This window comes from Carlito syrichta, unplaced genomic scaffold (genome assembly GCF_000164805.1).
Source record: "Carlito syrichta isolate Samal-C Ts95f unplaced genomic scaffold, Tarsius_syrichta-2.0.1 Scaffold314280, whole genome shotgun sequence".
In the NCBI taxonomy this organism is placed as follows: Eukaryota; Metazoa; Chordata; class Mammalia; order Primates; family Tarsiidae; genus Carlito; species Carlito syrichta.
In genome coordinates, this window is record NW_007258376.1 from 110,598 (window position 1) to 123,976 (window position 13,379).

At 33.0% G+C, this 13,379-nt stretch overlaps 1 protein-coding gene across 2 annotated transcripts in view; it reads left to right on the forward strand.

The window, feature by feature from the left end:
• PKIA (cAMP-dependent protein kinase inhibitor alpha) overlaps positions 1-13,379 on the forward strand; it is a 99,817-nt gene that overhangs the window by 74,271 nt on the left and 12,167 nt on the right. The window contains exon 1 of one of the 2 annotated variants that reach the window (XM_021719153.1): positions 12,887-12,933. The exons of the other annotated variant lie outside the window; for it this stretch is intronic. The gene's annotated coding sequence lies outside the window, so the exon portion shown is untranslated. Of the gene's footprint in view, positions 1-12,886; positions 12,934-13,379 lie in introns of those variants that run through there. 2 annotated transcript variants of the gene reach the window in all.

Below are 13,379 nucleotides of genomic sequence, written 5' to 3' on the forward strand. Positions count from 1 at the left end.
GCTGTAATTGGGTGAAGATGCCCTTGTTACCTTATATTCTCTGCTCTTTATTATAATTGGATGTTAATCTGTATCAGTCTTCAAATTCAAAATTCATATTTAAATTTTAAAATATTAGTTCCATGATGGCTGTCTTTATTTTATTAAGCTAGCATAATCATTTACAAGTACAGTTTTACTTTTGCCTAAAATCTCTTATTTGTTCATGTAGAATTACACCTCTTACTTTTTTCTCCTCTCACAAACTCTTGCGATAATTTCATCCTCATGAGTTTTATTTCTCCTAACTTTACTTAGAATTTTGCAAAGATTTAAGATATCACTGATAAGCCTTTTGTTCAGTCATTTTATAGATGATTGAAAGATGTTTAAAACAGTGTGTTATACTTTCTGAAAACAAATAATTTCACCTAAATTTTTTTTTGGGGGGGGCAGTTTCAGTCAGAGTCTTTCTCTGTTACCCAGGCTGGAGTGCAATGGCATGCTCAAGGCCACCGCAGCTCCAGACTGCTGGGCTCAGTTGATTCTTCTGCTTTAGCCTTACAAGTAGCTGGAATTACAGGCCTGAGCCATCACATCCAGCTAATTTTTCTTGATTTGTTGTAGAGACGTGATCTCACCAAGTTGTCCAGACTGGTCTTGAACCCCTGCAGTCAGGCAATTCTCTCACCTCTGCCTCCCAAAGTGCTGGGATTAGAGGCATGAGCCATCATGCCCTACTCACCTAAAGATTTTTAAAACCCTGTCATAGAAATATAGTCTTCTGTCTGTCTGTTAACTAACTCAGAACTGTAAAGATTATACCCCCCAAAAAAGTCAAAAGCAAAAAAAAAAAAAAAAGTGTTACAGTAAGAAATAATACTCAGTAATTAGAAAGACAATCTTAGTCTTTACCCATAAAAATTAACTTTGTGAATTCAAGTGGCATTTTATATGCAACCTTTATTCTGCATCTAAAATTGTTATGATTTTCATTTATAAAATTCTGATTTGAATATAATAAATTTCAAACATATAAAGGTTTGAAATCTATTAATAAATCTGTAAATAAACAGATATTTTTCTTGAATTTGACATTAAACTATAATCATTCATCTTCATTTACAGCATGCCTCTAGCCTCAGTTGACACAAAAACAAATATTTTGTGTAAACGTTGTGTAATGTTTCTTAAATTGACACTTTTGTATAAAATGGTATGTTACCTAAATTCTTGATGCCCCTTTCATGATGTTTCCAGTCTCTCTACTGCTGCAATCAGTGTCAGAAAATTATTTTCTTTTCTGTTAGCTAAAGCTCTTTGTAGAATATCAAGTTTTAAGTTGTTAATACAGAAAACCTTGGAAAAGGGCTTTCAAAATTTCCCACATTAATGTTCTGTTTCACTGACTTTTAGAACACCATATTGTCTTAGTTTTCTTCCTTTGTCACTTGACATTCCTTTCTAGTCTCCTTTGGTGATACCTTCATCTCTCAATATATAATGTTAGAATGCCCCAAATCTCATTTCTGGCCCTCTTCAGTTTTCTATCTACACTCACCACTGATAAGTTTTATTCTAGTCCCATTGCTTCAATAGGCAGGGATACCTCCTAAATTTATATTCTAGCCCTGACCACTTACCCAAGTTCCAGATTAATAATTCCAGTTTCCTAATAAATATCTCCAATCTTGGAGATATTAGGACATTTCAAAGTCAGCAAATAAAAATAAATAATTTTCTCATATACAAGGAAGACACCAAACATGGACTGACACAGAACACCAATGGTATGCAACTAAGAATCAGCGGATGACAGGAAATCTAAGTGACAACAGAGGAAGAGGATCCCATAAGGACCACCATTCTAAGAGCTCTTGGCTAGGAAATTGGCAAATGACACTGTATATTATTTTTAAGTTGTGGGGTATTAAAATATTTAGATAAATATTATCAATGTCACATACATTTTGTTGTTATAAAATTGTGTACATGTGTCATAGATATAGATAAAGATAAATAGAAAATATAAAGATAAACAGAAAATATAGAATATATGTAAAGAATTGTAACCTAGGTTTAGTTCTTCAGCTGATACTTCATAATGTCTTTATAACTTCCTAAATAAAGAGCCACTTCTAATATTGTTTAGCAAAAAGAAAGGTGTCTTTCTCATCATCCTTTTATACTTTCCTCTCCTTATTCTTTTCCTTGTCCTTTCCCTTCTTAAATAATTTAGCCCAAAGGCCATTAGATGAAGCCAAGTAAGACTTTGTCAGCACAGGGAGGGTGGACATGCAGGGAGTCACAATGGTTTGGCATTGATTATCAAAGCCCAAAAAGGAAAGTAGGGTTCTGCACAGAGGAGCCTACTGTAGGGTGTTGAAGTATTATTAGAGTGGGACAAGCACCCACAGTGGGTAGTGGCTGCAGCAACCACTTCCATACAGATCATAATCTGTGCTAGTTGAGGAGAACATTATATGGGAAGGAAGGGTAGTAGCAACAATAAGTTGTTTAAATATAGGGAGATTGATTCAATAAGTAAGACTGTTTATTAAAGACAATGGTAGTCAGTGCTTCTCATTGTCTGAGGAGGGAGTTAAAATAAGAAAATTGCCAAAACTAGAATGGACTCTATGGTATTAGTTTTCATGGTTTTCAATAAATAGGTAACAAATTGCCAAATAAATAGATAAATACAGACATACATGTAAGTTATACGTGTGTATGACCATATAATGTAGATGAATTTGTGTTTTTACATATATGTATGTCTACCTATACATAAATCCCTTAAGTTTATCTATTGCAACGGTCTGGGGAAGCTACTCCCCAATAACAGTTAACACACCTAAGTGTTCAGATCTGGGTATCTAAATATAATTTCTCCAATTAGAGGAACCGAACCTCTTTGGAGAAATGGCTGATTGCAGAGCCAGTGCAGAGCGAAAGTATAAGATGACCCTAGAACATATTTTTGTTACAAGAAGTAAGATATCAAAGAATGATGGGGAAATATCAAAGGACATATTAACCAAATTGAAGGGGTTTCCACTGGGCAAATCTAGAACAATCTAGGCATTAAAAGAAATAATGATAGAAACATTATAATTCATTCAATAAAATGGTCTATGAGTCCACATCAATATAAATAAATTAGATAAATTATGTTTGATGAGGAACAGGATATTTACATAAACACACGTTATCTTACCCCAAAACTTGATAAAAATGAAGCAAATAACTTTACAGTGGAAGACTGAGTGGCATCTCTTAATCAAATGAGTAAAATATGTATCCCAGTACAAGTACAAATTAAAATTGTGCAAAATTGATTGTTGATAGAACACAGTGAGAACAGAGCTTCACCACTGTGATATTCCTGTCAAAAAACACATATTCTGAATCTAATTATGAAACAAACACAAACAGCTAAATTCTACAAAAATGGCTCGTCTCTAATGTTTAAGACTTTCAAGGTCATGAAATTAAAGGGAAGCCCAAGAAAAATTTCCAGATAAAAGAAACCAAAGAGACAGAGCAGCTAAATGTAATATTGGATTCTACAATAATCCTTTTATTATGAAGGGTGTTATTGGAATAATTGACAAAACTTGAAAAAAGTGTGAAGACTAGAAAACACTACAGTAATTTGTCAGTGTTAATTGTCTAATTTTCATGGTTATATTTGGATATACATTTATAGGAGATAATAAAGTACTATTACTCTCAAATGGCTTGAAGAATGAGTTCTTTTTACTGGCATTTCAACTTTTCTGTATGTTTGAAATTGTTTTAAAAAATTATGAACAAAAGACAAAATACCTCTGAGTCAGATGATCCTTCTTAAGACAACCAGCATAGTTAAAAGTTGTTTATAGGGGTAGTTGGCTCCGGTCTATCTGTGCTAATCTCTCATACTATTATCATTTCATTCCATCAATATCTCATATTCTATTTGAAGTTTTGGGGGTTTTTTTTCCCCATTATATTTTTGTTTTCTTTTGATTTTTACTCTATCAAATATCCATGAAGTAGATAAAGTCCTCTGTATTAAAATAAAATCAATAAGATTCACAAGAATGGAAATAAAAGTACCTGAAGGACTTTATAAATCTTTATCTGAATCCAAATTGGAATAATTTGGCATGAAAATTATAAGGAAAATACACCAAAAGGAACACTCACACTCACGAATTCAAAATAGTGGAACGTGTTTATGCTGGAAGAGGTCTGTGATAAAACAGCAGGGTTACAATTAGGTGTACAAACAGAAATGCAACCTTTTAAATTGTGTTCCTGGTCAGACCATGTAACAACTGGACAATTCAGTAAATACATTTTACTTTTTGTCTTCAACAGTTTCTTAAATCAACGCATAGAATAATGAAACTTTATTTAACTCTCAGAAACGTGGGCAACTATCAGTTAAAGCAAATCTGTTGTCCTACTGGCCTACACCTGATTATAAATAGCAGCAAGACATGAGAACACTCAGGGACACTGAATGGACTTTCTAAATATAGCCTTCCCTTACTTCAAAGACTTTTTTAGAAGAATGCCGTCTTTTATGAAAACTTGACCTTTATAAAGGGCACACAGACACTAAGGTCAATGACTTTTAAACCTAGAAAAAATTTGAAATATTTCTTTCTTCTATGAACCCACGTTTTGGAGGCATGAGAAATTAGATATTTTATCCAGCATCAAATTGTAAGCAAATACTGTAGTGATTATGGCACTCAAGCCCCTGTCTTCTATATCAGTTGAATATGGCATATAATAGACTACAATAACTGCTTGTTTCCACTGCCCTCAACACCACATTCTCTCTATGCCTCATCCTTCTTGCTTCTTTATGAGGGATAAGAGTATTACCAGCAAACATTAACTATAACAAATATTAAATTTTCTTTTTTGTGTAGTTCACTCTTGAAATACTATTTCTAGATTAACTATTCAAAAGAGCATTTTCTTCCTTCTCTAAATGACTCTGCTGCATTTGTAATATTTTACAGTTGAACGGCTGTATAACAATAAGTGCAGAAACATATTTCAGTAAAGGAGATGAGATTAGACTTGGAGACAACAAGGCAGGGAATAGAGTTATCATACCTTAAAGGGAGATGCAGAGACAGATAAGAGAATAAAAATCTAATTAAAAAAAAAATCAGTGGCTGGTTAGACAATGTAGTCTTATTAAATTTAAATTCCAGGTCACTTTTGTTGTTTGTATTGCCACAGGCTAGGGAGTAAACAAAGCAACAAGATTTTTGTGGTTTACCATTTCATGTTGATTTCCTAAAGATTTCTACATCCTTTTAATAATTTTTTTAAAAAGCTTATCTTTAATTTTTTTCCGATTGCTTGTACTCTAATTAGTTGATAAATAGCATTTTAACTGAATAGTTATTATTAACCCTGTTCCACAGTTTTTTTAAGTACTTGAAAGTGTGTGTGTGTGTGTGTGTGTGTGCACTTGTATACATGCACACACACTTGTTATCAAATGTTGTTGTCAATTGTACTAACTTTGCAACCAATAAAGTAAAACTTTTCATTGAAAAATGATTATTATCACGTTCACAAAAATCAGATTTGATAGTAGCACCAGCCATTGGTAAGATAAAAGGTCACCCTAGGTGATTTACACAGGTTGAACACCTCTCTTTAGATGAAGCACTTAATTAGCCCATCAATTTAAAACTATTCAAAATTTAGCGTTGTAACCCTGCTGCTTTATCTAAGCCTATTTAGAGCCATGATTTTAATTATTTATTTAGGCATTTTTTTTGTTGTTAGAGACAGGGTCTTCTCTGTCACCCAGACTGAAGTTTAGGTTGAAGTTAGTAGTTTATAGTTTAAAGTTACCTTTAAATTTGCTTAATTCACATTTCTGTTCTTTAGCATTCTCTCTTCTCTCTGGAGCCTAATCTACTGACTTTAAAAAACCTGAATGATATGAAAATCCTATTTAAAGCTAACATATGGAAAATCCTTAGAATAACAGATAACAATGGCAGAGAAAAGAATATTAAGCAGTGCTAAAGAGAATTTCTTAATAAGAAGATTAGCAAAAAATTTTTACAACAGGCATATAATAAAAATGAAAACATTAATTATAATACTAAGCAATGACATTTTCAGTAGTTAAGGGAGATCATAAATACTATATAAGAAGTTAGCATCTGCAAAGTAGATAAATTGGCAATGGTTATGCATGTATCTAAAATATGCTGAAACATAGTCCTAGCAGCTGTTTTTCTTTTTGGCTGAAAAGAAACATATTAGAATGTTTAAGCACTGTTTCAGTTGGAATATATATTTAGACACTGTATAGAAAATACTTGCATGCAGAAGAGCAGATATTAACATGTGTGTGAAATATGTGTTTTTAGTTCATGTGTCTCATTCATTCAGAAAGGAGATGATCTCTGAATTTAATTTAAATGTAGCATTGTGATATGTTAAAGCACCATTCTTAGACTTTCCTTGTTACTGTTCTTTTTGCATTTAGCAAATAGCACCATCCTCTTATTTACACAAGTTAGAAATCCAGAAGCAGTTCTAAAATTCTCATCCTGGAGTTCCCTACCTTCATGCTTCCCACTCAATAAATCACTCATTCCTGGCTTTCCTTTTCTACCTCTACTCTCTCATTCTCAGGGTCTGGCATCTGTGCCTCATCCTGCTTATCAAAGCCACTTCTAGTTTATTGTGAGCAGGGTCATTTTTAAGCCTTCCTCAGTCCTGTGCAATTGTACTTTTGAAAGTGCCACACTATATTTTATCAAATATATTACTCAAATCATATATTCAACATAATTTATAGGCAACTATAGGAGAGCTGCATTTGATTAGTTGTAATATTAGTGTTGATAATAATATGTTTATAATCTCAATTTTACAGTTTGTTTCATGTTTGAAGCCGTTTTTTTTAGGTGTTCGATATTTTTCTAGGTCCTTCCCAAATTCATAGTACCTAGAGAATGTACTTTTATTATCATAAGGCTAAATAGCCCTGATATCAAGGCATCTGAGTGTAAGGACCATTATCCCAATAATTAGAACAAATACATGGGAACTGGAATAAGAAGTGTTTGTAGAACAAATACAAAATTCAAGAAAGAGATGGTGGTATTAATTAATATTCTGTATATCAGATGATAATAGTAAAAAGCCAGAATCTGTAGAGATATCAGTGGAATATCACCCTACAGAATAATGGCTCAAGACAGAATGTGAACTGCTTGCATATTTAAAAAGAAACCATGGTGGCAAACCATGAATAGAAAATGAAGTTCAGTAGGTCCCAAAACAATATTGGAAAATTGAGACTGTCTAAGTGGTTAAATCACCTACTAATTTAATGACTTAGAGTTTCTAAGTCTTTGTTATTTCATCTTTAAAACTGAACTAATGAGAATACCATTTTCAGAAAATTATTAAGAAATTTAAATATATAATCCATATACACTTAGTGTCATATCCGGCACATAGATATATTTGTTATTATTCATATTCATAAAGCTCTATTAAACCATAGCTGTTTTGTAATTCTTTTTTTTGTTTGTTTGTTTTAATGAGTTAGGGCCTCATTCTGTTACCCAGGCTGGAGCGAAGTGACAAGATCATGGATTACTGCAGCTTTGACCTCCTGAGCTCAGGCGATCCCTTTTGCCTCAACCTCCCATTCCCGGTTTTTGTTTGTTTGTTTGTTCGTTTGTTTTAATTATAGCGGTGAGGTGTCATTCTGTTGCCTAGGCTGGGCTTGAACTCTTGGGCTCAAGCAATCCTCCTTCCTCAACCTCCCAAAGTTCTGGATATACATGTGTGAGCCACCATGCCCAGCCTGTTTTGTTTTTATGGCCTCTATTAAACCTTAGGGCAGACCAGAAGATGTTACTGAGCTTGATTGGATCTTTTGTTGTGATTTTAAAGATGGAAAAGTGAATAAGAGTTATTTTAAGATGAAATATGTCAGTGCTCTTAACATCCTTTGAAAAATCTAAATATTGGGCAACCCCTTCGGGTTCCCTCCACTGTGGGAGTTTTCTGTCCTCTCAATAAATCCTACTTTCTAAAAAAAAAGAAAGAAAAGAAGAAAAATCGAAATATTTATTTAGTGTAGGAGAAGGAAAGTCATAATTAAAAAGAGGGTACAGAGTTTGAAATTATCTTTTCTCCTTGGGCTCATATAGCGCCAGTAAAGGAAAAGATAAATAATTTATAAAGTATTATGTAACACGGAACACCACCAACCCCATGCTCTTAATGCTTTTGTGATTTTGATGTGAATAAACCCTGATTCCCATTCTGACGTCAGTACTGCCACTGACTGTGTAAGACATTGGTCAAGCCAGTTAACCTCTTTCTGCATTAGTTTCTTCATTCGTAATGTACAAGTAATATTACTTGTCACTTGCCAACCAGCAGTACTTCTAAAGCTAATTGACTGTCTCAGCAGGGATATTGCAAAGATTAGCTGATAAATTTTTTATGAATCCTGTGAAATATTAAATAAATGATGTAAAAAGTGCTAACAAGGGGACAGAACAAATTATTCCATGTGTTAATTTGCTACTTTAGTCATATATGTGATTAAAAACCTTAAAAGAAGAAGCCATTGATAAAGTTAAAATAGGGTAGTTTACTGGGAATTATAGAGTGCTCTCTATTGCTGATGTTGTTTTTAAAATCCTTTGTTAAATTGCAAATGTAAAGAAGAGAAAGTGTGCTAAAGAAAATTTATCTTCTTAAATTTATAAAAAGTATGTTATTAGACAGGAAAATGAACTGGGTAAGAATATGGAAACGTGCTTTCTTAGCCTCATTTTTATAGGGGCAAATGTATGACTTTGACAAAGTTATGGAGCCAATGAAGATCTTGAATAAGATGACTAAGAACAATCTATACAATGCTATTTGTGAATAAGAAAATATACAATATTCTGTGCCAAACATTGTAAGCGATTCAAAAATCAAACACCCACATCTCAAGGAAAATAAAGAGGGAAGATCAACATGAAAATGATTAATTCTCACATAGTACAGAATTAAATAAATACTGTTATGAAATTATTCATTCTACCTAGAGATGGGAAGGAGGTATGACTTATAAGGTGGACTTGAAAGATAAGGATCGTTATCATATTGATTGGAGAAAAGGACATTTTAGGTTAAGAAAACCAACAGGAGAATACCAAGGATATTCCTTGTGCTGCTATAACTGGACCTTAGTATGCATAGAAGAGATATCATGAGAATGGAGGGTACTAAAATGGGTTGACTTTAAACTCTTAATGGGCATGCAAAAAATCTGAACTGTTTTTGTGTTCCTATGAGCTGCTGAAGAGTTTTTGGTACAATTTATGACTTAAAGTTAATTTTAGCAATAATGTAAAAGGTAAATTGAAGAAAAATAGTTTAGATAAGTGTGAGTAGTTAGCTTATAGTAAAAGATGATGTAGTTCCAACTACTCTAGAAGCTGAGGCAGGAGGATCCTTTGAGCCTAGGAGTTCAAAGCTGAAGTGAGCTATGATTATACCACTGCTCTTTAGCCTGGGTGGCAGAGCAAGACCCTTTCCTAAAAAGAGAAAAGAAAGAAAAAGAAAGAAAGGATGAAAGTAGTGGCCAGAAGAATTTAAATGAGAATATTTAAGAGCTACTGAATGGGTAGAATCAAATAATGAGATTTGAGAAATGATTGGATGTGAAGAATTGTTGAGAGAGAATAATTAAGGACAATTTTGAGATTTCTGTCATAGATACCTGGGGAAACAGTGGTACTATAAAAAAAAAATTGGAGAAAATGGTTTGGGGAAGAAAGGTGGAGATGCAGAGAGCAAGAGCTTCCATTTTAAACATACTGAATTTCAGATTTTAATGATATCCATGGTGGGATATTCAACAGACAGTAAAAATTCCCTTGTGATGCTTCAGGAAAATATTAGACTCCAAAATTATAGATGCAAGTGTCATCAATGTACAGGTGGCAGTAAAGGTTTTTAGAGTAAATGGGATTAGCAACAGAATGTAAAGAATTAAAAGGAGAATAAAGATTCTTTAGGTGGTAAGAAGAGGGGAGAATATGAAATAAGAATATTGTAGGGGAAGCAAAAGACTAAAGTAACTATGGTAGCCAGAGGAGAAGAAGATTTCAAGTAGAAAATAACAATGTAAAATGCTGTATGCAATTTTATGTGCATGACTACTGAATTTGGTTATTAATCTATAGTGATTTTTCTTTGAGAAAACAGTTCTGGTAAATTGATACATATGTGTCATATTACAACAGGAATTAAAAATAAAGCAGTTTAGAAGAAGCAAGAAAAGTTAGTATCTAGTTTTTTTTCCTGAACATTTGGGGATAAATGAAAGGAAAAGAGATGAGTGTCTTAAAGAACATGCAGATTTAAAAGCTGGAAAATTTTACAACATGGAAGATATAAACAATTTTGAAGTGGAGAAGTAGCTGAGTCAAAGAGACTCTAGAAGGAAGAATAATGGAAGAGAAAATAGAATCAAGAATACCAGTCAGGTATTAATACTGAACAAAAAAAAAACAACTTTTGAATAAAAAGATGGACAACTTTAGATGTGAGAATAAAGAAAGAAGATTGAAAGATTTTAATTAGGGTGACCTTGGTCTTCATAAAGCTATTAGGCAAGATTTGCTATAGAGAGTAAGAAAACAAGATATAAACAAGATATAAATAAAATTTAAGGTTTATAGGAAAAAAAGAAATTGCTGTTGTTAGGAGTGATTTAGAGGTAAAACAGAAGTGAGTATATGGTTTTATGAGCAGCTTTGAGGTCACTTGTTGTCCAAATAGTAAAATTATTTTCTAAAGAAAGGTAGTACTTCTGGCTATATTATCATTTGCAGGCTAAGATTTCTCATTTTAAAGTTTTGATTTGTTAAGCATCGTGGGAGGGGGTGTATTTGAGTCTGTGCTAAAGAAAGTTTCTGAGAAGAAAAGGGCTAATGAAAGTTTCAGAGAAGAAATTAAGTAATGATACAATTTTTTGAAAAGGCTGATATTTGCAGGAATGGTGCAAAAGCATTGAGGGGGAAGATAGGTGGGAACTGTACCTTCAAGTCAGTGGCACCAAACTGACCTAATAATCCATGTATTCTTCACCACCATACACTTACAATATTTTCAAAATGCCAGATTTAGCTAAGAATGTACTTGATGAAGCAGTAAAAAATATATTAATTTTGTTGTATCTATCCTTAAGTGCACATCTTTTTAATATTCATGAAATAAAGTAAGAAGTCTCATGAGGCACTTCTGTCCTATAGCAAAACACATGGGTGTCTCAAGTAAAGCACTCATACAACTGTTTGTGTGGAGAGCTGAACTAGCCACTTTTGTCATGTGTCATCATTTTTACTTGAATTTTATTTTATTTTATTTATTTAGTTATTCATTTACTTATTTATTTTTGAGACAAGGTCTTGCTTTGTTACTCAGGTTGGAGAGTGCAGTGGTGTGATCATAGCTTATTGTAGCTTGGAACTCCTGGACACAATCGATCCTTCCACCTTTGCCTCCCTAGTAGGTGGGACTACAGGCAGACACTTGCCACCATGCCAGGCTAATTTTTTTTTTCCAGAAAGGTCTCTCTCAGCCACCCAAAGTGCTGGGATTAAAGGCATGAGCCACCACACCTGGCCAACATTTTTCTTTGCAAGAACAACTGACAGGCAAATGGTGGTTATTCAACTTGGAACATTTGGCAAAGATTTTCTTGAAAATGGACATGAGCTTATCACTTTTAAAATTTAACAGTATTTGTTTCCTAGGGGAAAAAAATATGAGACAACAAAAATTACAAATTTGGAAAACTTATGCTCTGCCCCTGTGAACTTGTCAGTTTTCCAATTCTTATAGACTTTTAAGATGAGATAGGCAGTGCTGCTAACAAATATGATATTATATGATGAAATATGTTACCACTTGGAAAATTTACATTACCCAGTGTACCAATATTTCCCAAATGACCAATGCCTTACAGTAAAAAATAAATAGACTACATGTTGATAGGGTCTTAGATTCCACATTGGAAAAAAAAGGCCACAATGATCTGAAAAGGCTATTAACATTCTCCTCACTTTTCCAACTAAAAATAAATCTGTGTGAAGCCAGATTTTCTTCTTATACTTCAACTAAAACAACATATTGAGACAGAATGAATGCAGAAGCAAAGACGAGAAACCAGATGTCTTTTATTAAGTCAGACATTTGCAAAATTAAGCCAAAGAGTTCCAAATATAAGTCAATGACACTCTTATCACCATTTTTTTTTTTTTTTTTGCTTTGGAAAATACACTTCATTTTTATTTTTAAAATTTTTATAAAGTCTAATGGGTTTACTATTTGTATTTTAAATTAATTAATAAATACTTGCGGTTTTTTTTTAGTTTTTTAATTTCTCACATAGTAAATATTTTAAGTTTATCCCACATAAATGAAAGCTTACTGGGGTTCTTAAAATTTTTTAAGAATGTAATAGACCAAAACAATTCACAAACACTTGTAACGCAAGCACTAAGCACATAGGAAAGTACTCAGGGGGTAGTAACATACTTCCCTGGTTTCAAAAAATAAAAGTTGTGAAATTATATAATCATATTTGTGCTAGTAGAACAGCAATACTCCCACCTTTTCTTACTTTTTTTACTTTCTAAACTTAAAAAAATCATACCATTCATCTTACAGTGAAGTCTTCGGTGCACGCTGATAACATTCTCTCCATTCTTTCCTCCAAGTCTGTGAGTCTCATTTCATGTGTCCCATTTACAAGAGTAAAATTAGCATGTTATCCAGTCACCATTTGGCTCATGACTCAATGTCACTATAAAAATCATTTTAGCAGCATCATAGGTCCAACTTCTAGGATACATCGATGTGGAACGCGTCAATTTGTTTAATATAGGAGACGTAAGTACATACTTTTCATAGGCTCTTGAAATCTATCTAAATCTGTAAATTCTACTACAGTAAAACTTTCTGGTTTCTTCTCTCAGATAGTTGTGTATATGTTATTTTTTAAAGGTTAAGTGTTTAAACAAGCAAAATACTAACACGGATCAGGAATCTTACTTTAGAAATCTATTATACAAAAGAAGTCTTAAATCAGCAAAACGTTGACCTGGTATTAAACAGTGAGAAAGTGAAGCTGTTTTTACAAGAGGGAAAGGAAAGAGCAAGCTTATTTCTTATTTATAAATTTTTTTTTTTTTTTTTTTTTTTTTTTGAGTTGGAGTCTCACTCTGTTGCCCGACCTGGGAGAGGCGGGAATTTGAGGGGAAATATCATACTAAAAACTAGATGTTTTTGAAATAAGTTCTGAAACTACCATCTCTATTTCCAACTTTACTCTCAGA